Below are 26,636 nucleotides of genomic sequence, written 5' to 3' on the forward strand. Positions count from 1 at the left end.
TGATCACCTCCCCCTGAGGGGGGGGAAGCAGCATTACCAGGCCACAGAAGATGACAATGCAGCCACTCCAGATGTGATCTGATAGACTAAGATCAGAAGGAAGGAGAGGGGGACCTCCCCTATCAGTGGACTTGGGGAGGGGCATGAGTGCAGAGGGAGGGACATGGGTGCAGAGGGAGAAAAAAGGAAGGGATTGGGAAGGGAGGAGGGATGGAACCACGGGGGGAATACAAAGTGAATAAAGTGTAATTAATAAATAATTTAATAAAAAAAGAAAAAATGTTATGGGAGTAGCCAACCGCTTTTAAATTGGACTTAAGGCCCACTCCATGGGATAGAACCTACACATAACACAATCAATGTGGCCAAGAAACTGATACTAGGCAGGACATGAACCCTATGGGAAAACCTACTGCTGTTATTCTGCTACATAAAAATAGCAACGTCGGAACTCCTAATGACATATTTCTATACCCATATATCCATGCATTGCTCAACTGTCATCACAGAAATTTGTTCTTGCAATAGATGGAAATTAACCCTGTGCTCACAACCGAAAAATGTGCAAATAGTGGTAGACATTTAATACACAGTTCTAAATGTCTATTTCAACATCAACACCTTAAGGCTCAGAGATCTATGCAAAACAAAAGGGAGAGACATTGCAAGAGACAGAGGTGGTGGATGACTCCAAGGAATCAGTATCCTTCAGGTACAATAGGAATAGTGTATATTTGAATTCACAAAGACTGTACAACACGCATAAGACATGAACAAATTCAAGCCAGACAAAATCCCAGCATGGAGAAGGTGAATTGGCCACAAAGCATCAACCACAATCAAGAGACTATTTGCAGTCAATAGCGGCTGGAAGAGGGGAAATTAATTTTCTCTAATGGACACTATGTACATATGTTAACTATACTCCAGGGCAGCCACAAACCCTAAACAACATTGGGAGCCTGGTCCTTGGTTTTGGCCACCAATGCCACTGCTCCTGTCATGGCTGCCTCTTCCATTAATATTAATTTGGTTTATAAAAGAAATGTTTTCTAACTGTGTGTATGTGGGGTGTGTGTGTGTGTGTGTGTGTGTGTGTGTGTGTGTGTGTTTCTACCTGCATGTGTTCTTCACACCGTGTTTCTGTTGGATCTTCTGGGAGTGGAGTTACAGACAGGTGTGAGCTAACACGTGGGTGCGGGGAGTTGAGCCCAGGTCCCCTGGAAGAGCAAGCAATGCTCTTAATGTTCCTGTGGAGCTCCCTTTCAAGCCACTGGAAGTAACTTTGAAACACAGGGAAAGATATTCTCAATAAAACTGGACTGGAGTAACAACAGTAAATTCATTAGGGTCTGATTTCCACTAATATTTTTGGACTTGGACAAATTACAGAATACTACCATTTCCATTTTTCATAATGTCTGCACCATTTAGAGACAATGCAATTATTAAATCCATGAAATGTAACTGCTGTATTCACTATGTTAGAATCTTCCCAGATTTCTGTTAACTTTTTTTTCTTTTGCCTAAAGTCTATTCTATAACCCTATATCCCATTTAGTGACTTTGTCTCTCTGCAAGTGACCTTTTCTGGAAAAAATAAAACCAAATGCTGCTATGCTTTTCATCCATCACATTGAGGCATATACTGGCATGATTATTTAGTACTCATAACTAATTTTAGATTTTCTAAGACTAGATAAATTTCCTCTTGGTTTATCTGCTTTTCATTTGTAGTTTTATATGCGTGTGAATTCATTACATTATATTGAAAATCCATCATTTTTAAGTGGTTCCAAATTGATGGAGCTTAGCTCATCAAGATCTCTTCAAAATTTTATCTTATGTACTGTTAATACAGATCTTCATGTAAATAAATAATAATAATAATAATAATAATAATAATAATAATAATAACCGTGCTTTTCACTGTCAAAGAAAAGTAATACATTGGGAACAGCCTGAAATATACCTGGCCAAAAACTGGGTGATGATACCTGATGCTCTGTTAAGCATCACGGCTTGGAAATGAGTGTGTAAGATTTGCAACTACAGAGCGCTGCTTCTTCCTTTTCCACGCATTTCTCGTGCAGGTTATCCACCGCCCCCCCCCCTTGCCTGGGAACTTGTCAGTTCTATGAGCTTACCATCTTCCAAGCTCATCTTGTATTTTTAACTCTGTTCTATCCCAGAACCAAGGAAGGAAAGGAGAGAACTGTTGTCCATGTTCTTTGTATTTCTTTCTATCCCCATCCTCGTCAGCATGTGTAATTTTATTTATTGTCACAAATAATTTTACTTTCCATTTGTTTTTAATTTGGGTTCTCACATTTTGATATGTTTTAATTATTTATTTGGGGACTATGTGAAACAGTCTCTAACAATAAGGGTTGTATAAATACATCTTCATAATAGTTGTTCCCCATTTCCCCTTCCATCTTTCCCTTCCCACCCACCTATACACAGAATAAATTCAGTAGCTTCTGTTTTATTCTTCTTGCAAATATTTTCACTACTGAGAAAATACATGGAGTCACATACAGCATAACAGCATCAAGGACAAGGAATCATACATGATATGGATGGTGAATACCATGCAAACCTTTCTGTATGAAATTTGTGGCAGTTCTCTTGTTGCTATGACAAAATATCTGAGAGAAGCAACTTGAGGATGGAAATATTGAGTTTAGCTACAGTCTCATTCCATCATGATAAGAAAAATGTAGCCAAAAAATGTCATAGAGGTATATGATGTGTCTCATATCTTGGTGGATCTTGAAGAAGAGACAAGGCCAGAACCAGGGATGGGCTGTAGTCTCCAAGGGCTTATTCCCATTGGCAGGCTCAATGTCATACTGTTTCCACAATCTCCCAAACAATGCCATGAAGTAAGAAACAAGTGTTCTAACATGACCCAAATGAGCGACATTTCATATTCAAATCCTAGCAGTAGCTCTGCTATCTTGGTTTTTGTGGGTATACGTCAAGGTGTTAACAGAAACAAAATTACCTAGTTTGTCAAGTTTCATTCAGAGTTGAGTGAGTGCATATCATCTTACAATTCCTTGTTTCCCAAACAAAGACTCATATTTTATAGATGCTGAAGAGTATACCCTAAAAATGTCTCTTTATATTTTATATATATGTACTACTCCATTGTGAAGATTAGATGTGTCATAATTCTTTCAAATATTGCTTATTATGGACTCCTAGGAATTTTTTAATATTTTGCAATGATGACAAAGAAAAGTTTGAGAAATTTCCAAGGAAAGAATTTTTCCTTGATCTTCAGAATATAACATAGAAAATCTATAAGAACTCTAAGAACTCCAAACTATAAAACTGCATTTTCTGTTTTAAGAGCTACAGATTAGGAACAGTCTTGGGCAGTGGATAAAACATATCCAAATCTTCACATCCCCCACCTTTGAAAAGACAAGTAGATGAAGAGAGGACTTGGCTAAGGCAAACTATAAAGTGCAGTATACTCAGAAGGAAAGGTATAGCTCATAGCCAGCAGTAGATTCTAAGTTGAAACTCAGATAAGACAAGTGGGTGGCATAGGAAAAAAATGAAATGATGAGCATAAGACTTCCCTGGGTGATAGAGCAAAGCCTAAGGGATGAACAAAAGTCCTCCATCAGGAGTCTTCTTTCAAAGTTAATATGTGGTTTAAAAGGGAGAACACACCCTTTGTGAATTTGAGGAAACCTGTCCATACCGGGGAGTTTGATTGTAAACTTGGCTGAGTACCACCACGGCCAACATTATTGTACTAATTATGTTTCTCTGTGTTATACGTTCAGAGCTCAGTGGATCAATATAGCATTACTCATGTTATCTTAAGGTTGTATGAGTTAAGAAGTCAAGAGTGGCTTTAGCTTGGGGTTTGAGCTGTGAATTTCACATGAGATCACAGGCAGGTAAACCAATGCTTACAGTCTCTAATGGCCTGATGGGAGCTTCAAACTTCAACTTTCAATTTTCCTCAAATGATTGTTGTCAAGAAGCTTGACTTCCTCTGCAGGTATTGTATGGTCCCTAGATCTTGTCATGTGCCCCTACTGTAGGTATTTCTTAGTGTCCACATGCTAAAACACTTGATTTCTCTTCAAAGGGACACAGAAGGAGGAATGCATAGCTTAATGTTCCAATCTCTAGAATTATACACTGTCAATCCCACCAAATTCATTTGATCAATGAAAATCACTAAGTAAGAACACACTCAAAGGGAGGAGCACTAGGAAGGTCCCAACTTTGAAAGGGAAAAGCATCAATGAATACAGGAGATACTCTCTACCATTGTGCCCCTTTAAAATAAGTTAAGTGGGCATGAAACTTTTCACTCATAAATACATTTTCACTCCAGAAAAAGATCAGTACATAATGAAGGAAATTACTTTTTGAACCTAAGTTATGGGTATAGGATATTACCCTACTGAAAGGTGGATACAGAACATTGTGTTAAAATGCTGAAAAATTTGCAAAGACATTTTTAAAGGTGGAATATATGCCACCTCCACAAGGTAACTGTTAGCATAACACTCCTTTCCAATCACCACCAGTAATTCTGAAGAAAGTTTCCAATGCTCATTTCTGTTTCATGTTTTGTTTTGTTTTTTGTATTTCCACAGAATAAAATATTTTATGAGTAGAAATAAACCTTGAGGGTTGAAGGTATGGTTAAATACATATATATACTTTTGCAGAGGACCCAGGTTCATTTCTCTGCACAAACACATGTAACTCCCAAACCAGAGGACCTAACACTGTCTTGTCTCCACAAGTATTGGCCTTGCATGCAGTCAGTCATGTGGAGAAAATGCCACACACAAAAAAATAATAATAAATAAATCTTCAGAAAAGCAAGACTCTTAGAAGAATGCCATGGACGCTGATACACCATAACAGCAGCCTTGTTTCTAGCCACCTGTCCGCATTCTGTGAAAGTTTCTTCATCCTGCAGTGTTCTCAGCAAACAGATGTGAACTTGCTTCTAAAGTGTCATGTTGCTGAGTTTATCACTTCTCCATGCTGTAGAGCCACCTGCATACAGATTATGCTAATATGGAAATATGTCTGGATTCTAACATCAGCTTATACACAAACTAAAATAAGTATTACTAATACTGCTATGTAATTTCTGTTAGAATACTCTATTAATACATTTGTTTTTGTTCTTGAAAGGGAAAAGGGACACATTTTTTAAAATAATATTATTTATTTGAGATAATGTCTTTATTAACTCCTTATCATACTTGATAGTTCATGAGCAAGTAAACAAAATACTTTTCAACCTTCAATCTGAAAAGAATGAAGATCTCAAAAAAGAAATTCAATTTATATGTAAAGTTCAGAACTAAAGATATTAAAAGACTAGTTCATGAGTAGGGGGAGTGTAATCTTCCTTAGCAAGGAAGAACATTTGCAGCTAAAACAACAAGACCTGGATTCAAATTCTCAAACTCATTTAAAAGCCAGGCATGCTCACATATAGTTTTTTCCCAGTGGTAGCTGCCTGAAACAGGTAGAACAACGAAGAATGGTGGTCATCCATCCAACATAGATGTAGCTGAGATGACCAACCTAGGTTTTAATCGGGAGACCCTGTCTCAAAACAACACGAGAAGTAGAAAGGGAAGAGACCCACTGCCTTCCTCTAAATGCAAGCACACACACACACACACACTGCACATACACACACACACATATTTGCACATACACACACAGAGACAAATACACATTGCACACAATGTGGTTTTAAACACATAAATGCATCTAAATAAAGAGAATTCTGGTATTTAAATAAATGGTTTATTATTCTAAATCTAGAGGAAGTTGTATAAGTACTGGCCATTTTGGGTCCAGTAAGTATACAACTGATACATTTCTGAATAAAACTCTTGAGGGTAAAGAAAAAAAAAAAAAGCTTCCAGTGTCTTTCCGGTTCTTGTAGATGCAGTCATGCTGCCTGGCTCTCTGCCTCCATCCTCAACCATTCTCTTCCTCAAGATCAGTCGGAGGGAGTCTCCTGGTCCTCCAGAGCTCATTACCCAGTGACTTAGCAATGATATGCCCGAGCTTCTGTACCTGACAACCTTTGCAGAAGCAGAGCCATTCACAGCCAGAGAAGCTCAGACACCCAGCAAGTCATTACTACAAACTCAAGAAAATGAGCACTGACTTTCCTCTACACAATATTTTTTAGAAAGCTTGTCTCAACTGAGAATTTTACATGGAAACAAAATCAGATTAAAATATGGGCTGCCACTATTACTGAAAAATGTGGAAGTTAAGCAGGAAATTTAGAAGTTAAAATTACACAGTGCAATGGTAGCCTTCCTGGTGGATGGGGAGCTTGTGTGAGCCCATCTCCCTCCTCCAGCAACACCGCATGCGAAAGCAAACCTGAAGCTGAGGAGCGTTGCTTCACCAATCTGCCTCAGTGACAGTGGGCACAGTCCCAGAGTAAGACAAAGCTCTTCCATTTGCGGACCCAGGGAGAAGTTTTCCTGCTTTTGAAGGAGGGGAAATGGTCCTCCTCTTTTCTTTAGCACACAGCCTTGGCATAAACAGCAGTGTGGTGGCTTTGTTGAGGTGAAACAGCAAGAGAGCAGAGATCAAAGCACAGATACATTGATGCTACTATTGTCCTTCATGTTCCCTTGCTGCTTTGGGGAGTGTCCTTGTGTTTTCAAGGGAGAAGTTTGACTTTCATTTATAATCTTTGCTCACCTCACAGCAATCAAGTGCTCATACAACACTCCCAGGAGATGACATGGCAATTCCATTGTTGTTGCCTTTATCTGTCACTTTTCACCAATTCTTCATGATCTTAATTTTGTGCAGACATCTGTATCTGGGTGGGGACTGAGAAATAGTCTTTTGTCCAATTCCAGGTGGAACTTTGGTCGTATTGTGAAAGTATTAATGCTTTAAACTAATTTTCACTAAAATATTAATGGCTGCCATATAACAGTGTCATTGTAAATGAAGCAATTCAGTACTTTAAATCAATTCCATAGAGAAATGCTGACATTTTTTTTCTCTGAAAAGCCATTTCAGAAGGTTGTGTGGATGGTATCAATTTGTGGGGTCTTTCAGAATGGCTAATCAACCTCAATGTTACAGAACTGAGGTGCTATTGTACGTTCTGGCAAAGGAAAGTAATTATAGAAAGGGGATGACAGTGTTGCTCAGTGGTAGAGTGCTTACCTAGCATGGACAGTGTCTTAGGAGCAGTTACCAGCAGGCCTATGCCCCACCACTTGAGAGGGAGGGGCAGAAAAATCTGGATAGCAAGTCAACACTTCTGATATTTGAACAAACTTGTGATGGAGCCCAGAAGCTTATAGGTTTGTTTTATCTCAAGCTTAAAGATGGGCTTATCAACATTTGCCTGTTAGATAATAAAGATAGATAGATAGATAGATAGATAGATAGATAGATAGATAGATAATATAGATAATAAAGACACAGAACCTCTTGATCCTGCTGAATTTGCTTTAGTAATTGAGTCAGTATTGTTGCTTTATTTGATATGTGCTACTAAATAGAAAGGAAATTTCTTTATTAAATTTATTTATTTATTCACTTTACATACCGATCACAGACCCTTCCCTACTCTCCACCTGGTTCTACTCTCTTCTCCCTTTCCCTCCTCCTCTTATTCTCAGAAAAAGCTCCCCACCCCCATACAAACCCACCCTGGCACATTAAGTCTGAGGACTAAGTAGAGTCTCTTCCACTGAGGCCAGACAAGGAAGCCCAACTAGGGACAAGTGATCTCTGGGGAATGTCTACATAAGCCTTTTGGAGGCCCACAGGGAATGACAAGGGAAGCATCAGCGGCTCTTACAACTCCTCGAAAGGTCCTGATCCACTGCACAAAGTGTTGATCTACAAGGGACTCCTAGCTCACTAGTGACATCTCAAAATGGATCCAAGGCTAGGTCGGTGACTGATTCCCTCTTCTTTACAGAAGTCTTCAAGGTGACCTTGCCCCTCTTCCCCCCCGCCACCGCCCACATTTCCTTATAGTTGCACCAATTTGCTTGATTGTTACTGGTGCTTGGGGCAAGCAGGAGATGGACTGACTGGCATTCCAGTCATTTAAAGGTTGTTACTGGACAATAAAGTTAGAGCTGTACCTTTGAGTCTGGTCTCCAGAGTCTGATTCCAGGGATTCTGAGTGGGCTCCATCACCACTCACCCCCTTTCCCGTCAGTTCCTGATCCCCACAGTGATCCAGACAACAGAGTCCATGTCAGAGACAACCCCCCTCCACTTGCTAGGGGACCCACATGAAGACCAAGCTGTACATCAGTTACATATGTGTCAGGGGACTAGGGCCAGTCCATGCCTGCTCTTTGGTTGATGCTTCAGTCTCTGTAAGACCTTACAGACCTAAGTTAGTTGACTCTGTTGGTCTTCTTGAGGAATTTCGTCACCTCTGAGACCTTCTATTCTTTCTCCACTCTTTTTTAAATGATTTATTTATTTTTCTTTTATGTATATTTGTGTTCTGCCTGCTTGTTTGTGTGTGTGAGGGTGTCATATCCTGTGGAACTGGATTCCAGACAGTTGTGAGCTTCCATGTGGGTTCTGGGAATTGAACCCAGGTCCTCTGAAAGAGCAGCCAGTGCTCTTAACTGCTGAGCCATCTCTCCAGGGTTAGGAAGGAAAATTTTTGCACCATAGGCTGTAATGTTTTGTACTTAGCTAACATAAAGTGCCCTGGTTCTCTGCCCTGTTTTGCTCTGTGCTTTAGGCTTCACATGTTGAACTCAAAGGATTGTATACTCTGTTACAATTTATTAATCAAAAGATATTTTCAATGAACTTAATGGTGAAAATCTGCCTGCTCCAATCTGTAGTCTTGATAATTGAAAAGAGTAAACTAAGCATGTGTTCTTATTCTCACTGAACTGTGTTTTGCTACCTCAGAAGGAAGGATTTCACATATGACTCAGTGAACCTCCCTGTTCTCCCTCAAGAGAATTAAAGACATAAAGGTGTCACTGGAACAACAGAAGGTGGACTCTTTGGTGATGTCAAAGGAAACCAGCATCAAGAATTCAAATTAAGGCCCAGAAGCCCCACTGAAAATTTACCATGTTGGAATAAAAGAATAATGCTTTTTGGTTAGAAGCTCCCACATTATCAGTTCACTTCAAACTCTGCATTAAGACTTTTTTCCAGCTTAGTCTAGGGAAGGTTCTCTATTATGAGCAAAGTGTCCTCAGTTTCATGTCTCACTGTTCTGATGTGTGCAACAGAGCAAAGATGTTCTCACTTGGAGACCTTCTGATTAAGAAAATGTATCAACTAGAAGTAACTAGTCTAAGAATGTCACATCTAAATGGAAGTCATTGTACAGGACTGAAGAAATCTATCAAAGGCAAATCAAGCTGTGAACCCTCCTCTGAGAGGAAGGAGAGGTGATTTCCTATGTTATCTGAGTACTTATCTCAAAACAAGGGCATGAAGGCAAAATATTCCAAAATGTAAATAATCAGGACTAAAGGAGACAGCTTGGTGGTTAAGAGCACTGACTGTTTTTCCAGAAGACCTGCGTTTGAATTCACAACACCCATACGGTGGCACACAACTGGTTGCAAATCCAGTCCCAGAGGATCTATCCTCTAAGTTCTCTGAGGGCACTACACACATATGGTCACAGACATAAATGCAGGGAAAACAGTAGCTCTCATTTAAAAGGAAAGAAGAGATGACAAAGAAAAGCACATAGAAGAAAGGAGACCAAACAATAGAGAATGTAGAGAGTGAGGTACCCAGGGTGAACACACCAGCTGCTCTTTAGGGTACAAGCAAGAGCTAATATCTAATAATCTCATTTAGCTTTCAGTTAGAAAACTTCAGTGATTCTTCTAAAATTATCTTCAAGAGTTTAATTTTCAATACATAAGCCCAATATATTTTATATGATAAAAACAATATTTTCATAATAGTCCATAAAAGAATTAATTATGTCTTAACAAAATAGCTTCTATGGGATACATATTTGTAAAATGGAAACCTGGGTCTTATTTCATGGTAATTCACATTTTACTTTTAAATAATAATTAAATAATTCCAGTTTCATAAAAAAAATAAAATAAAAACCCTTCTAAGAATAAATAAAACTTTGGCCTGAAATGATCTTGTAAACACAATGCTTTTGACTAAAGAGGTCCATTTTACTAGTAGGCTTCCAATCATTCGAAGCAATAAGGAATATTTGCTTCATTTTCAACAGTACAAGGCCACATTAAAGCCAGACCATTCCATCAGAGGAGCTTGATTATGTTCTCAGTGCTTTAAATTATGCATATGATTGGTGACACAAATACATGTTTAAGTGGTTGCAAATTTAAAAAATCAATATTCCCAAAGAACTAAAATTATGCCCAATCATAAATAAAAATTAATTCACCTGCATATTTTGATCTACAACTTACCCTAGAAGAGAAATATCTTTTTGCATCAACTTGAGCTTGTGTTCATTATATTTCATACAAATATAGCTCAAATCAAACACAAGCCTTTCAAACAAAATCTCCATCTCTCTATGTTCGTATGCATGTCTGCTGTTCCATGTTTCTTGCATTTGCAGATGATCTGGAGTGAGACGTGGACTGCCATGTTGCAGGTAAGCCACAGCATCCGGGACCCATTGTTCCCAAGGGAAAGAAAGCCTACACGGGAATGCACTGGTGTGGTCTGCACAGAACGTGGAAAATAGCATATGTCACTACCGAACAGCACACAACAGGCAATTATGATTCAACTGTCCAAATTATAATCAGGTTGACAAATGTCCACAAACGTCTTCATTCTATTTTATATTTTCCCTAAGACAAGGCAATCACAAAACCAGACAATTCCATCAGGGAAGCTTGTTAGCTGCTTAGTCTGTTAAACCCTGGTTGCCATAGCATCTAGAGTTGAAAAAGCTGCAGATTGGCATGAAAAAGCATGTCGACAATTGCCCTGTCACAGCATGCAAGCCATGTCTGCTCAAAGGCAGCACACTACAAGTTTTCTTTCCCAGTTTGCACTACCCCATGCTGTTTAATAATATCCATTTACTGGTATTGGGATTGATCTAGCGCAGTGTAAAATTCACATCCAGTGAGACTTTGCTTTTCACGTGGAGTGAATTCTTTAACAAATGAGAGTATGGCAATTAATTTAGAAATGTAATACTGTATATTCTATGAGAAGTATATTTAAATTTAATAGAGAGACTGTCCAAAAATTTAAAACACTGTGTTTTAAAGAGCACAATAGTTTTACTTGGCAATTTTTCTGTTGACTTTCTAGTCACTTCTGAAGCCTTGTTAGTCACACTTGAGTGATGACAGACAGCATTCAAATTACAGTAGTATATTTTTAAACATGTTTTAATCATGCCATAGTCATTTCTTCTTCATATACGTGCTATAATTTAATTAAGGACATATATTTCTAAAATAACTATGATTTAATTAAAGATTAATATGACAAATACTGAAATTATAGTCTAGAGAGCAATGTGCATCAGCATTTTCCAGAGGGATCATATACTTAATGGTGATAAATTACCATGTACTAATAAGAAAACAGGTTTTTACCAATGGAAATTTAAGCCCCTGCCAACTCTTAGACTCATGTAGTCTATAGATTTTAAATAAAGTATGTTTACAAACAACTGTTGTTAACTTACTGGGACTATCAAAATGGTGAAAATATTTACTGAAATTTAGAATCTTGGTAATTATTTGATTAAGAAGTTTACGCTTATATTACTCAGACTTTGCCAATTTCCTTCTCTCCTAATCCTTTTTCAATTAAAGTGTTTTATTCCACAAAGAACAAAATAATTCAAAAACATACCCCACAAAGCCAATATGAGTTTCAAAAGCAAGAACTTTTAGGTATTCTCTATAATATGTGCTATTTTTTGGTGCTCATTGTTTGGTTCTCCTTGTATAGCAAAAGCGTTTTCTACTTTGTACTGAGTGAGCTCATCATTTTGAACATTTCACATATAAAAGTTTATCTGCAGAACATGAGATAATGGTGAATTGACAGGGAAATGCTGAAGCAATGGTTGTTCTTCACATTCTGAAGCCACTGAACACTTCTTTTCCTTCTTTTTCCTAAACAAGTTTGTCAAATATTTAAATAGAATAGTCAGAGCAAAAGGCCTTGGGTTTCACAGACACTGTGAATGTGTTCATGATGCACACACACACAGAAAATGAAAAGAGTGACACAGAGTAGACCTAGTCAATCAGTAAATTTAAGCCCCTAATTTTCTAGGAATTCTCAAAATAAATCTCAAAATCTTGACATAAAACTTGGTTCACATATGGTGTCCATGAATGTGTTTTCTTATACCACATCTTCCAGTTTTTTAAAAAGAGAGGAAAGCTGTTTACTTGTTAAAGGTCTTTTTATAAGCTTTGATGACTCAAAAACACCTTCATTTTAACACATGGAATTTGGCAATGAGCACAACCATGCTACCATTTGAAAGACTTTGATATTTTGAAAAGAAGAGGATTAAAAACAACAACGATTGAGAATAAGTTGGCTCTGATGTCTAGAACAAAAAATTCCCAAGTATGAATTTTAATGTGAAGACTTGCAACTGAAACGTGTCTGCCGGAATACCATAACTTATCAAAACCCTAGGTATCACAAATGAATAACTGCCAGTAATGCCCCAAACTTTACCCTGGTATAGTAAGACAAAATACAAGACCAAAAATGTGGCCAGGAAGAGACGGCAGGTTGATAGGTAAATGGGCACATCAAATGAAAAGGAAAGGTGAAGGGAACATATCTTCTAATTAAAATTTTTCTAAAAAGCATGGCTTTAACCTTGGTTTTTGCTGCTGTTTCCAGTTTCCTTCACTTACACTCAGTATGTTGCAAAGCAATCCAAACTGGAATAACAGGCGATACCTCTGATCATGTGTTAGGACACGTGCTTTTCTCAGTACCCTAAAACCTGGGCCTCACAGAAACCAGACCAGATTTCTGACGCACAGAGTACCTTACCTTCAACCAGACCAGTTCACAACTCCCTGTAAGCCCAAGGTATCCACCTCCTGACGATGATTTGAAAACATTTGCTGATCTCTGTATCCAGCTTGTGTTCAATTGTGCTTTCCCAATATATTTCAATGAATTAGGTATGAACTGCATTTTGTTTCTATACCTGGCTGATTCCTTGTTCATTCTTGTGTTCTGATAAGGGAAAATAAGAATGGTACATTTCAGCTGATGAGATGGCTAATAGGGGATATGCTCTATAAGCCATCTCATTTTGATTCAAGCCACATTTTTATTGAAATTTTACCAAGAAAATGTCAATAACCTTAAAATTCATAAAAAGAGAAAAGGGAAAAAAGCACCTTGACTTGTGATCGGAGGGAGTATCTTGTCATGCATGACATGATTCCTTTCATGGTAAAAATGTCACAGTGAAGCTACAACACACAACATTGTTTTACTTCTTAAAATATCCTGTCCCTTTAACTTCCCTGGTGAAGCACTGGCTTACAAGGAATGTTAGTTTCATACAAACACACGCATTCTTGGGTGAAGCAGTTCTTGCTTCTCTGGGTGATTTTGCCTTGTTCTGAAATTGTCTTCACCTGACTTAAAGTATATTAACTGCCAGATAGGCATCACACTGCTGTCTCCATGCTGTAGCATACAGCCGTGAATTTGCTACGATCTGTTTAATCAGCAGTGCATTGATTTTCTGTAGCTTTCCTTCATTTTAGCCCCATAGCAGGCTTCTGTAATTTCCTTTGGACAAAGTGTAACCAAACTGTGCTAAGTGATGTTGATTTGCAGGCAAAAGTAAAGGGGTAAATATAAATTAACGAGCTATAAACATTTTACAAGTGGGAGTCAATAAAAACAGTGTCTGCAGTTCCTTTAAAAAAATGATTGGAAGCAGATTGTTAACAAAGGTGTCCAAAGAAACTGACATGAGTCTGAGAATAATTTTTGCGCTTTGTGATTAAGAATTGATCAGTCTGAAAGCCTCAGATGCAACTGAATCACCCATAAGCTGCTGGCCTGAAAAGGCTCAGCAGGGGCTGGTATTTGTTTGTTAAACTCCCATGATTCCAAGTAGATAATTGGTCTGTGAAGTTCATGGCAGAATCTGAATTTGCTTTCTTGCTTCCCAGCTGGCTGAGCACTGATTTATAGACTTCTGTGTACAAATTTAGCCAGCAGCAAACCTCACATCTTTAATATAAAAGGTGTTTTGTTGTGTTTTTCAGGTGCTGAGTGGAAAGCCCACACTCCAGAAGCTCATTAAAAGGGCCAAGTTACAGTACAGGTTTATTTCTGTCACAGCGTTTCTGAAAACAGTGACAAGGATTAATATGTTTCTTTAGTACTGGAAAAAGCCTGACACAGTCCCTTGTGAATTTGATCATCTGTTTCATTGCCTGTAGAAGATTCAGTCTCCCATTATATCTGAAAGTTACAGCTGTAAACTACTACTGGTAAGGATTCATAAGGTACTGTAGAACCCTGGGGCAAAGCTAATTGTTTTAGTCAACATTTGCTTATTTACTTACTATTTATTTCATATTTCACCCTTATAATCATTTTCCACTCTTCCACAAAGCCAAGATCGTCTTAGCTCTTTGGCTGCACAAAGCAAATAGAGACATGGGTGGTTTATATTCCAGGGATTTTCGGTAAATGTTCCTGTGGACCAATGTGTTGTAGAATTGTCCACTTTACATATTTTAATAAAACAGTTCTCATTTTACAAGTATTAAAATTTAATTTTCTTATAAAAAAGCAATAACGCTAAGAATATAACCTTTTCTTCTGTCTAGTTGTATTACACTAGTTTATTAATGGGTAGATGTTATATGTCTAAGACTTACCATGTGACACATGAAAACTTCAGTAAAGTGTAAAGTATAACAAAAAATGAGTATTTTTATATCAAATTAAATCTAGGTGATATTTTTTTACATTAAAAGTTTGGCAGTGTTCGTGTATCTGCCATAAAACAACCATGCTTAGGAACTGAAAACTCTTTACCCTCCTCTTCCTCCTACTCTTTCTCCTTCTCCTTTATCTCACAGGTTCATTGAGGAATGTCTATTCCTTCCTTTTTCTTTTATTGTGAAGATACGTGCAGCACTCAAATTTTAGGCACAAAAATGCATATTTAAAATAGTTTCAAATGGTATACCAGAACAAAATAATAAGCATGCAAATATAAAGATTTGAATGTAAAGGTACCAATGTCAAGATTTCCACTAACCTTTTCACACATATTTTATATTAATGGCAATAATGTCAAAAATTTATTGGGATGAAGAAGTGTATCCAAACTTGCAGAAGTTGTGTTTCTGGGACTCTATTCAACACAGACATATAACCCATAATATTTGATTATAAATAGAGAATAAAACTAGATAGAGCCTTCTGTTTACCTATGAAGTTGCTGTGCTCAAACACTAAAAATGAAATCAAAACAATAGTGAAAGACTAGCCCAGCAAAACGCACTCTATTCCTCATGTGCACTTCTTTCTGTTTCTACCAACAGTATCTTTTGCTTGATGTTTTCTATCAACAGAGTCCATGATTTCAAGTAAATAAAAAAAAAAAAAACACTTTGGAGGGGCATGCATGCAGAAAGGGGAGGGAGGGTGGGATCAGGAGGGGAGGAGGGAGGGGCTTATGGGGGGATACAAAATGAATAAAGTATAATTAATAAAAGTTAAATAAAAAATTTAAAAAAAACATTTTCAGGACAGGACAATAACAAAATAGTTGTTGGTATGATCTATATTTCAAAATGCCCAACTGACATCATGTGAATATTGTGGCTCTAGCACAGCTACCCGAGAAGAAGACCTGCATCATGCTATAATGGCAGTCACTGCCTTGTACTGAAAAGCCACATAAACTGCACGCAAACCTGCTCACAAGGTAAAATGTCACTCCACTGTTATTCATTATAAAAACACACCAGGGAAGGCTTATGGATGCAGCCGCACTCCCTGATGAGTGTCATCCCGTGAGGTGTCCCCTTATACTTCATTTGCACACACAATGTTGGCATAGTTATTTCTGTCTATAGTGTTTCTTTCAATGTTTCAGTAAGATTTCCCCTACTGCCTTGATTCAACATAAACTATTTTGGCCAAATGTTAGGCATTGTTTTCTTCAGTTGTGAACACTGATGGTTGCATCCTTATTGCATATAACACTTGTCTTATACCATAAAGCATATAATAATGACTTTTATGCATAATTATATGGATAATTTGTATGTGAACATCATGATTTGATGCTGAAAACCATCTTTAAATTTAATTTACTGCTTACACTAACACATACATTTTTGTTTGTTTTCAAGACAAGGTTTCTCTGTGTAGCCTTGGCTGTCCTGGACTCACTCTGTGGACCAGGCTGTCCTCAAACTTACAGGGATCTGCCTGCCTCTGCCTCCCTGAGTGCTGGGATGACAAGCATGTACCACCAAGCCTGGCTACACAAACAACTTTTAAAATATTTGTATTTTATTTTATCTGTATGAGTGTTTTGCCCACATGTATGCATATATACCATGTTCATGCCTGAGGATTGCAGAGGCCAGAGAACAGTATTGGATCTACTGGAACTGGAATTGCAGGCAGCCAGCCTCCATGTAAGTACTTGGAACTTAATCCTGGTTATTGAAAGAACATCAAGTACTCTTAACCACTGAAACATCACTCTGTGACCCCTTTTCAACTTTTTCATTTTTAAAAAGACAAACATCTTAACTAACTTTTTAAGTCATTATGCTTATCACATAACTTAAAAAGTTAGTGACGTTCTATGAATGAACAAACAATTTTTCTCTTTACAACATTAAAAGTCAATAATCTTTGATATCAATAGTTGATACTAAAAGTTTTTGAATTTTAGGACTCCTAAATACTTATGTGGACATCTATGTTTTATTGGCTAAGCTATTGACTCTTGAAGACAGTGTAAATGTCTTATATACTTTGAATCAACCTTAAACACACATTGACTATCGACGAATGCTCATTAAACTGAATTGTTTGAGACATTCCACATATATATCCTCAGTAAATGTTGCCTTTATATCAATTCTTGGTACTTATGGTAAAGATGTTTCTATTTAGATAAGTGTCATTTGTAATTGCAAATCATAACTGATTATATTCATTGTGTTTTCTAATGGGAAATAATATGAATAGGAATTAAAAGCCAAAAAATATTGTCGCCATGTCATTTTTAAATGTTATGTTACTTTTGCTGATCTAAGGAGGTTAATATTTTAACAGTGGGAAGAATATTGAGAATCTCAAGTATTGCCATCTTTTGTTGGCTTGGTAAAGCTATAAAATATAGATTCATGGGAAATATTAATAAACATGAACATAAGTATAAGAAGAATGTCATAAGGAATGATTGCAATAGATTTATGAGAGCATTAATCAACCACACCATTCATTAGAAACTGCATATAAAGATATAATGTTTAAATTTTGCAGCTGCTTGATTTGAGTATGTAAACATAGGGGACTTATATTTGCCATAGAAATCTATACCAAAGGAGATAAAGATAGACATGACTTGTTCAAACAAACCTTGACACTACCATAGGCTTTAGACAGTTAAAAATAGCCAAATGTTTTAAATTGCTAAGGACATGTTTTATTTGTTTGTTTGTTTGTTTGTTTGTTTACTAAAATTTATTCACTTCTGTATCCCTACTGCAGCCCCTATCCTCGCCTCCTCACTGTCCTACCCACCCTATCTCTTCTCCCCTTTTGCCCTTTCCCCAGTCCACTGATAGGGGAGGACCTCCTCCCTCTTCCACCTGACCCTAGCCTATCAGTTCTCTTCAAGACTGGCTGCATCATCTTCCTCTGTGGCCTGGCAAGGCCGTACCCCCAAGAGGAGGTGATTAAAGAGCTGGACACTGACTCATGTCAGAGACAGCCCCTGTACCCCTTCCTAGGGAACCCACTTGAAAACTGAGCAGCCTGTGGGCTTCCTCTGAACAGGGGTCTAGGTCATCTCCAAGTATGGTCCTTGGTTAGAGTATCAGTCTCTGCAAGCACCCCCTAGTCCCAGGTTTTTTAGCTCTGTTCTCATTTTGTCCCCTCCAGGTCTTTCTATCTCCCTCTTCTTCCAAAATGTTCCCAGCACTCTTCCCAAAGTTTGGCTATGAGTCTCATTATCTCCCTCGATACCCTAGTGGGTAGAGTCTTTCAGAGGTCCTTTGTGGAAGGCTCCTGTCCTATCCCTTGTCTTCTACTTCCTATGCCTATCATTTTTGTCTTTCTGAATGAGGAATAAGAGTCTTCCCTAGGGTCCTCCTTGTTTTTTAGCTTCTTGAGAACTATAGATTTTACTATGTTTATCCTATATTATATGGCTAATATCCACTTATAAGTGAGTATATACCATATGTGTCTTTCTGCTTCTGGGTTACCTCACTCAGTATGCTCTTTTCTAGTTCCATCATTTGCCTGCAAATGTCATGATTTTCTTGGTTTTGTTTGTTTTTATTATTATCATTTATTACAATTTATTCAAATTGTATCCAGGCTGTGGCACCCTCTCCCATCTCCTCCCAATCCCACTCTCCCTCCCTCTTCTCCACCTATACCCCTCCTCTGGTCCACTGATAGGGGAAGTCCTCTTCCCCTTTTATCTGACTCTAGCCAATCAGGTCTCATCAGGACTGGTTGCATTGTCTTCTCTGTGGCCTGGCAAGGCTGCACCCCAAGGGCGAGGAATCAGAGAGTCTGCTGCTAAGTTCATACCAGAAAAAGCCCCAGCTCCCCTTGCTAGAGACCCCCCCCCCCGCTTGGAGGCTGAGTCTATGAACTACATCTGAGCCGGGGTTTTAGGTCCTCTCCATGCCTTGTCCTTGGTTGGGGTATCATTCTCTTCAGAGCCCCCATAGTTCAGTTTTTCTGGTTTTGTTGGTCTTCTTTTCGAGCTCCTGTCTGCCCCAGGTCTTTATAACTGCCCCTTCTTTTATAAAATTTCATGCATTCTGCACAAAATTTGGCTATGAGTCTCAGCCTCTGCTTCCATACCTTGATCAGTCAAGTCTTTCAGAGGCCACTTGTGGTAGGCTCCTCTCCTGTTCCCTGTCTTCTCCTGCTTCAGGTGTCTATTGTGTTTGCCCTTCTGAGCCACAAAAGATGACAATGCAGCCAGTCCTGATGAGACCTGATAGGCTAGGGTCAGATGGAAGTGGAGGAGGACTTCCCCTATCAGTGGACCGGGTAAGGGGCATGGAAGAAAGAAGGAGGAAGAATGAGATTGGGTAGGCATGAGGGAGGGGGTTTCAGCTACACACAAAATGAATAAATTGTAATTAATAAAAAATAAATTAATTTGAAAATAAAATTTAATGAGCAGAAAAAAGAAAGACACATATAGTATATACTCACTCATAAGTAGTTATTAGACATATAATATAGGATAAACATACTAAAATCTACACCCCTAAATAAGATTTCCTTGTTTTTGATTGCTGAGTAGTATTCCTTCGTGTACATGTACTATCTGTACTATCCTACAGATTCAATACTATTCCCAGCAAAATAGCAACACAATTTTTTTACATACCTTGAAAGAACAATTCTCAATTTCATATGGAAGAACAAAAAACCCAGAATAGCTAAAACAATCCTGTACAATAAAAGATCTTCTGGAGTTAACTCCATTCCAGATCTCAAGCTGTACTATACAGCAACAGCAATAAAAACCGTATGGTACTGGCATAAAAACAGACTGGTGGATCAATGGAATTAAATCAAAGACCCAGAAATAAACCCACTCACCTACAGAAACTTAATTTTTGACAAAGAAGCCAAAATCATGCAATAGAAAAACGATAGAATCTTCAACAAGTGAGTGCTAGCCTAACTAGATGTCTACATGTAGAAAAATGCAAATAGATCCATATTTATCACCCTGCACAAAACTAAAGTGCAAGTGGATCAAAGACCTCAACATAAAACCAGACACACTAAATCTGGTAAAAGAAAAAGTGGGGAAGATCAGTCTCAGAAAAGAGACTGATACCTGTGCCAAGATATTATGGTTCTGTTGCTCTCCTTGTGGAGTTCCTGTCCTCTCCAAGTCTTATTATCCCCCTTCTTTCCTAAGATTCCCTGTATTCTGCACAAAGTTTGGTTATGAGTATCAGTATCTGCTTTGATACACTGCTGAATAGAGTCTTTCAGAGGCCCTCTGTGGTAGGCTTCTGTTCATTGGTATAATCCAAAACACCTGCTCAGATGTAGCTAAAGACAGCTCAGTATCCAGGTAGATTTCCTAGTAAGGGGAACAGGAACTGTCTCTGACATGAACTCAGTGGCTAACTCTTTGACTGCCTCCCTCTGATGGGGAAGCAGCCTTGCCAGGTCACAGAGGAGGATAATGCAGCCAGTTTTTGATGAGACCTGATAAGCTAGGGTGAGATGGAAGAGGAGAAGGACCTCCCTATCAGTGGACTTAGAAAGGGGCATGGCAGGAGATGGGGGAGGGAGGGTGGGATTGGGAGGGAATGAAGGAGGGGGTCACCGCAGGGATACAAATTAATAAACTGTAATTAATATTAAAATAAAATTTAATTAAAAATAAGAAATAAAACATCATTCATAATAAAATTTTTAAAAGTGGGGAAGAGCCTTGAATTCATTGACACAGGAGACAACTTCCTGAACAGAACAGCAATCGCTAAGGCTCTAAGGTCAACAAATAATAAATGGGACTCCTGAAACTGAAAAGCTTCTATAAAGCAAAGGACACTGTCATCAGAACAAAATGACAGCCTTCAGACTGGAAAAAAGATCTTTACCAACCCTATATCTGACAGGGGACTAATATCCAGAATATAAAAAGAACTCAAGAAGTTAAACACCAACAAACCAAGTAATCCAATTAAAAAATTGGGTACAGAGCTAAACAGAGAATTCTTAACAGAGGAATGCCAAATGGCAGAGGCACACTTAAAGAAATTTCAGCGTCATTAGTCATCAGAGAAATGCAAATCAAACGACCCTGAAATTTCACCTTACACCCATCAGAATGGCTAAGATCAAAAACTCAAGTGACAACACACGCTGGAGAGGTTGTTGAGAAAGGAAAACCCTCCTTCATTGCTGGTGGGAATGTAAACTTGTACAACCACTGTGGAAATCAGTCTGATGCTGTCTCAGAAAACTAGGAATAGTGCTTCCTCAAGATCCAGCTATACCATTCCTGTGCATATGTTGCAAAGATGCTCAAACATACAACAAGGACATTTGCTCAACGATGTTCATAGTAGTGTTATTTGTAATAGCCAGAATCTGGAAACAATGTAAATATTCCTCAGTGGAGGAATGGATACAGAAAGTGTGCTAAGAACTCTTAATAAATAAATAAATAAATAAATAAATAAATAAATAAATAAATGGATAAGTAAATAAATAAATAAATAAAATTCACATTCAGACTAGAAGAACACCCACAAATCATTCCTATGGTTTTTGTTTTGTTTTTTGTTTTTGTTTTTGTTTTTGTTTGCACTAGTCTCATGTTTGGATTTTTTTTTCTTCTGTCAGTTTCTGCTATTGGATATTAAATTTTAGAGCAATGTGCATTGAACTAAGTCTCACAGCTGCATAAAAAGTCTAAGATAAATTCTTAAGATAACAAAATTTGTGCTAGCAGTGTCATTCAGACACTTCAAAGGTGCTGTTTCCTTAGGATGATTAATGAATGACATCTTTGTTGACTTATTTTTGCCATTAAGTGGTAGTACTGAATTTATGTTGATATGAATGAGACAATGTTCTGGGAAATAAATCCAAGACTAAGTTTCATCGGTTTAACCTTTAGCTTTTTCTTAAGTGGAAATGGTGCTTTGTTCCTCCAATTTCCTTTATTCTAAATCATACTGCACCTTTTCTCCCATACACATTCAAACCAGTGAATCAGATACACGCTGTAATGTGCTGAAGAGAAGCTGCCCTGAGTTCAAAGAACTTCTGAAAGTTAAAAATAATTTAATGATTTATTGTCTGTGAATAAAGAATGTTGCAGATCACAGTGTTTTGTGAAGACACTGAATAAAGTGAATTATCCATGTTTTTCTTCTTATTCTCATGCTTCCACTGCAATTTTAAAGTTGCTTTATTCCTGAATATCAAACACATGACTCTATTCAGGGTTTTTAAAACGTTCATCCAAAGGATATGCATCCAACTAGCAGAGATGTCGTCAGGGCAGGTGATGTATCCAGGGAAATTTGATAATTGCAATAACAAGAGAAGAATAAATATTTACATATGATATACAAGACCAAGCATAATGCCATAGATAGGGTACTTGAATTGAAACTACCTCTTTGTTCACAAATCACAGACTCTATTTTTTGAGGATTTAATTGGAAATTGAAAATACGTTTATCTGACTAATTGGTTCTTCTTACAGCGACCTATTTCTTTAGGGAGGAAATTATAAGAGCCAGAGGCACTAGTGACTATCCAATTTTGTCAACAATATCTATTGGGCTTATAATTTATAATAGAACACTTAAGTAGATATTACATATAAGTTCTACAATAATTGGTTTTGAGATTTTAGGATTTCTGTGCCAAAGCTTTATGCTTTATTGGAGAGATGGAACATATCAACAACAAATAAGAGGACACATTTATTAGCCTGACTTGGATACACACCAAGACAAAACATCACCCACCAGTTTGCTGCATAAACAAATACAGTGAAATCACTAAAGACATTTTAAAATTATTTTAAGCTGAGATAAAGTAATTAACTACTGGAGTGTAACATAATTAAAAGGTGGTTCCTATTTTTTCATAATAAGATTCCTTGTAGAAGACTGGCAATTAATTTTTATAAGAACTAGTTGCCCAGAGATCTTCAAAGCATACATGCCAGCTAAGAAACAGACTGTGCTCTGAAGCTATGAATCAGAAACTCCAAATACCATCAGTGTCTTCTCCATGACTCATAGTGTAAAGATCCAGAAGTCGATCAGAGTCTTCAGCCCACAGACTAACTCTGGCTCTGTATTCCAGGACACAAGACAGGAAAAGAGGAAGATGAGCCTGTGCTTTCTGAAAAGTGCCTGCGTGAAACTCACGTGGCCACTCACGTGGCAGCACTTTGGTCCATGCTGGGCAAGGGCTACAAGGGAAGCTATTGCAGCTTTTGTGTTGTGTTCCCAACACCAACAGCTCAGAGCTATGTAGGGAGGAAGATGAAGATGAATGTAGAACACGAACTAGGTAACAAGAAAAGGAAGTTCTTATTCAGAAAGCACTAAATATAGGTAAGCAAGTGCTTCCAAAGCTCTGTGGTAGTAAAATTGCAATAACTGACAGAAATTGTCTTACCAATTTTACCAAGATAAATCTATTCAGATAAGTTTGAAAAATGTGCTTGGACATGTGAAGTTAAATTACTGAGGCATTTCTGTTCAAAAATTATTTATAGTTTTTTGAAGTAGTAAGTATAAGAGATTACCTGAGGAAACTTTCTCAGACTTTATGAATGAAAAAAAAAATGTGAGACTCAAGTTAGGTGTGTGTGTTTGAGGAAAAGAAGGGAAAGAAAAAAGATGGGGAGGGAGAAGCACACACACACACACACACACACACACACACACACACCAGCTTTCCATATGTTCATTAATGAAAACTCCATTTACCCAAACTGAAGTGGTAGACTTCATCATCTTCCCCTTTTGTACGAGCTCTCATCCTGTCAGCAGCCATTTACTGAAGCTTGCCTTGCTTGCCTTCTGTTGTATTTATTGAAGTTGACTCTTTGTTCCTCCCTACTCTTTGTCACACAGTCTAGACCTGTGAGACCTCGTAGCAGAGCCACAACAGAAGTAGCATATTTCATAATCTTTCACTGTTTTTCCTCATGATATAATGTCTTTCTGACAACCAGACTATCTTTTTAGCGTCTGTAAATCAAGCTGTGCTATTTGTATACCTAAAACAGTTTGATAACTGACCGCACCATTCTTCACATTATGTCATCACATTGCACAGTCCTGTTTTGGAAATGCTCTGAGATCACTCCTGCATAAGTACCTGCACCTGGGTACTCTTTTTTCTCCCCTAGGAGGCTGCACCCATAAAGCTGTCTCCTTTTTTCAGACCTTCAGAGACCAGCCCACCTAACAGTAAACCCGTCCACAAGAACCTACATTCCAGGTGTCTGTACATTATCAGTCATTCCCTGACAAAGAACAACCTCTTGTTCCATGAAGCACTCAATAAATATTTGTGGAGCATCAAACACAACAATTGATACTAAAAGGTATTAACAGCAAAGGTTTTGGACAAGCTGATGAGAACCCAGGATGTCTCTTAACTCCTATGGCAATGAAAGCAGTGTTGGAGCAAGAAAGCAAGAGCCAGTTCAACACTGCTCTCCAGGCTGGAAATGGAATAAAAAAAGAATCATGGGATCATGTTCTATAGACTCTAGTAGAGGACATAGGCCAATTTACGCAGGACAGCACTAGCTTGTAATTTCAACCCATTATGAACCAGGTTTCCTCCCTTCCACTTTCAAAAGGAATCTTTCACTAAAGAGTGATAAATGATATGGTCAAAAATATTCAGGAGCCTTTCATGGGGTTTCTTTAAGCCAGATTAACGTGAATCCTCTTATAGTTTTGTATGGTCATAACTTGCTCCTGTGAAATACAGGAAAGTTCAGATGTTTTCCAAAGTCAGGAGGCCTCGAGAAATTAATGAGGACGTTTCCACCAGCTGCTTCAGTGACTTTGCAATGAGCCATCATCCAGGGAACACACCCTGAGCTCCTGCAAAGGTATTTGGCATAAAGGAGTAACACTGCTCCTTCTGATGCAAGAACAGCACATACTTCACTGAATCATCTGTCAACCCAAAGATGGAAGGAGTCCCCGAGTGCCAACTGGACTAGACTCCTGTCTCAGGAATCAGGCACATAAGACTGTATCATAAAAATGAACCAAACCATGTGCTATATGGCTCCTAATTACTACGTTTGTGGAGATGGATCTAGTAATTTCTCCCTCTGCTCAATATGGGTTTGTTCTAGCTGTAAGTTTATATAGTAATTAAAAAATAATGTTTTACTTTTTGTCTTTGATGAACTTTATTGTTATTTTGTTGTTAGAATTAGTGTGTTGTTTAACATAAGCATCTGAAAAAAAAACATAAGGATCTGCTTGAGGCTTTATGTTATAACAAACAAAGATTTTATAAAATAAAATCTTTAGAAGGTAAGATTTACAACTATTTCTGTTGTATGGGTGACAAGTGTAGGTCTCAGTAAGGTAATCAACTTCAATTTTTCCTAAATAGGTGGTGGTGCACGCCTTTAATCCAGAAGTCCAGAGTCAGGGTCAGGAGGATCTTTGTGAGTTCAAGGCCAGCCTCGTTTACGAAGCAAGTCCAGAACAACCAGGCTACACAGAGAAAAACCCTGTCTTGAAAAACCAAAATTACCTAAATAGGAACTTACGTTACGCTTAGGCCTGCCAATCACAGAACAGTACAACTTTTTCCTATTCTTAAAGTTCTTGGGTTTTTAACATATACAGTTTTAGATAGTGTGAGATCACAAATAGTGTCAGTCATCTTGACTGGATCTGGAATCATCTAAGACATAGGCTTCTGGGTGGGTCTATGAGGGTGTTTTCAGGAATGTTTATCTAAAGGAAGAGGACCCATACCAAGGGTAGCAGCAGACACTTCAGAGGATGAAGCCGGCCTGCCTGCCTGCCTCCTTGTTTGCCACCTGCTTATGATCCTGGCTTGTGTGTCTATGCAGTTACTGCTGCCGCTGGTGGAAGTGGTCAGAGTCTAGTTTTTCTGCTTTCAATGTGGACTAAAGAGAGCACCTCCGTGGGAATTTTGCAGCTTTTCAGCACCAATTTGTTATGAAAGCATCTAGCTTTACAGGCTGAGCAGGTACAGGGTGTACAGGCTCTCCAGTGCGCAGACAGCCATTATGGAACTATCCAGCCCCTTCTGCACAAGCTAACACAACAAACCCCCTTTAGAATCCATGTTCATTCTACCAGTTCTTTCCATGTAGAGAACTTTGACTAACATCAAGCCTACATAGCTCAGGCTATCACAATTAACTGTGAATAGTTTTTAAATGGGGATACAGTTAATCAAATCCCATAAGTTGCAAAGTCAGTGAAAGAAAACAATACTCTAAGCAAAATTTCTCTTATAGTAGTTTTTTGAAATAAATACATGGAAGGAAATTAAAACTTTTTTGAAAATTTAGACAGGATCCACGCTGGAGACCTGTTCAATGTATGAACCATATTTAGTAGCAGAATTTATTTTGATTACAAAAATAATGAAATAGAAACTCATGCATAATTGCTGTCAAGGATATTCTTCTATTGTTTGGGACATGGATCTTTTGATTAGCTTACATTATCTGAAATTTGTTATTAATTCATTTGAATTTGTATAATATGTGCTATGGCTTATGACAGTTAAGATACTTGGATTAACTCATGAAATGTTTCTTCTGCCATAGTTTCAAATTCCACTTGCAATCAGGCAATAAA

The sequence above is a fragment of the Psammomys obesus genome, unplaced genomic scaffold (assembly GCF_907164565.1).
Source record: "Psammomys obesus unplaced genomic scaffold, mPsaObe1.curated_primary_1811, whole genome shotgun sequence".
Classification (NCBI taxonomy): domain Eukaryota; kingdom Metazoa; phylum Chordata; class Mammalia; order Rodentia; family Muridae; genus Psammomys; species Psammomys obesus.